Source organism: Elephantulus edwardii, unplaced genomic scaffold (genome assembly GCF_000299155.1).
Source record: "Elephantulus edwardii isolate Elephantulus edwardi_28Jun2011 unplaced genomic scaffold, EleEdw1.0 scaffold00291, whole genome shotgun sequence".
Taxonomy (NCBI): domain Eukaryota; kingdom Metazoa; phylum Chordata; class Mammalia; order Macroscelidea; family Macroscelididae; genus Elephantulus; species Elephantulus edwardii.
Genome location: NW_006400041.1, coordinates 1,861,198 through 1,863,506, shown reverse-complemented (window position 1 = coordinate 1,863,506; position 2,309 = coordinate 1,861,198).

The following is a 2,309-nucleotide window of genomic DNA, read 5'->3' as shown; positions in this document are numbered from 1 at the left end:
CATTGTAATATTTTACTTTGTCGTCCCATGCTGCCTTTTGAAATCTTCTATTCAACTCTTTAGTATCTTGAATTCTTCCCTCTGCTTTGGCTTCTTTGCGCTCCAGTGCAATTTTCAGAGTCTCTTCTGACATCCATGTTGGTCTTTTCTTCCTCTTCTGTCTTTGTAATGAATGTTTGTACTCTTCTTGCTTGATACCCTTGCTCATATTTAATAATAATATTTTACTTTGCTTTGTAGCCCTCATGTCAACTGACAACATCTCCAAAGATTCTGTTTCCCAACAAGTCCCATGGCCCAGGACTCCCAAACCACTGGGAAGACAGAGTTCATCGGCGGCAGCATGCCACTATGGCTGTATCAGACACTGTCGAAAGAGGTTACACAAGAGCTTTTTGTACTAGTTTTGCAACTTCTCATGAGTCTTAAACGCTTTTAAAAAGTTCTTTTTAAAAATCAAAACTCAATAGTAAAAGTAATTTTTCAGAACTAAGAATAAAAGGGTTTTTTCATTTTATACTGGTATTTACAAAGCTTGTATACATGTTCACTGCAGATCTTTCCCATTTCCTTCACCCTCACCTCCCTCCATCCATCAGACTGTAAGACCCTATGATCATCACCCTGCCCCTGTCCCCTGCCCATCCTCACCCCTCTGCTCTCACCTTTTCCCCCCTCAGACCTTCATATTCATTCTACAATAATGGTTTCATACAGTATTTGTCCTCATGGGACTAAGATAGCTTGCTCAGCATGAAGCTCTCCAGTCCCTCCCAAGTTAGATAGTGATTTACAAAAGCATTGCTCCTGTGTGCTGTGTAGTATTCTTTCGTGTGAATGTACCAAAGGATAGTGTTCTAATCAAAGCCACATTTTACTGGAGAAATCTGCTGTCAGTTGCCAAAGTGCAAAAGAAAAGTAAACCCTCAACAAGATATATTGAGAGGGTGACTGTAACAATGGACTTAAGCACATCTGAAGTAACGAGGATGGTACAGGATGGGGCGAGGTCCGTATCTATTGTTCATAGTGTTGCTATGAGTCACAATTGACTTGATGACAAGTAATAAGAACAATGTGTTTATGTAATTTGTGTGATAGAAAATAAAAATCTACAGATGAGTCTTTTTCTTAAAAATATAATAAAACTCTGTGGTATTTATAGCTATTTAAAACAAAACAAAGCAAAACAACCAACCAAAGGACTAGTGTTCTAGCACAGGTATTGTTAAGGGTTTTCAGTGCACATATGTGATAAAGAGCCAGTGAGCTTCTAGTTACTTTCCTAATTTTTAAATTCTTTGCAGACAATGGTGCCGGCAGACACCTCTTGCTACCCTGTCCTTCTCAGGCCCCCACAAGGCCTTGATGTTGCAACCAAGTATTTATGGTGGACATTTACCAAAGAATTTCACTTTTAAAATTTCTTGTGAGATTAAATTAAATCATGAAAAAAGCAAAGAGCTGTCTGGAGCAAAAGAGGGTAAAAAAGAAGAGATGGATAGAACGATGTCCATAGGATTAATGAGCTGATCAAACCTCGACCTCCATGAGACCAGAAGCACTGGATGGGGCCTGGCACACTCACCACTCAGAGGGAGAATTAAGTAAGTTAATACCTAATCAATTACAATGGCTAATCAGTGTACTTCTAACTATTAACCATGGTTAACAAGAGGACTGGGTAAGAGGTAAGGGTCTCCTGTGGTACGTATTCAGTACCACTGGTATTTTAAGCAATAAATAGGCAATCACATAACTGAAAAGGCCAAAGAGTTTCGGGTGAGGCTGAATCCAAGTGCTTCCCTGATGTTGCCAAGCCTCTGAGGTCTGTTCTCTGCCCTCAGCTACCACATTTTGCTGTACGGCACAACTAGAACCTCTCTGCTGTGGGCCCACAAAACAGCCACTTCCCATCTTCTGTCTTCACGTGGCACTACTGGGGCTACAGTTGGGGCAGGGAGAGTGTCCTTCTGCTTCCTCTCACCTTTTCAGAAACTCCAGAGGGAGCTCTGGTGGCCTAGCAGTAAGAAACTGCACAGCAATCACGAAGACACATGGTTTGAGACCTCCAGCTGCTTCACAGGAAAAGGAAGGGTATTCTCCTCCTGTGTGATTAACCGCCTCTGAAAATCTGCTAGAGGGTTGGTTCCAACTTGATGGTTTGTTGTTGTTATGTGCCGTCGAGTCATTTCCGACTCATAGCGACCCTATGCACAACAGCCCTAAACCCTGCTCTATCCTGTGCCAACTGCACCGCCTCTGACACACCCATCCCTATTACCCCAGTCCCCGAATCAATCCATCTC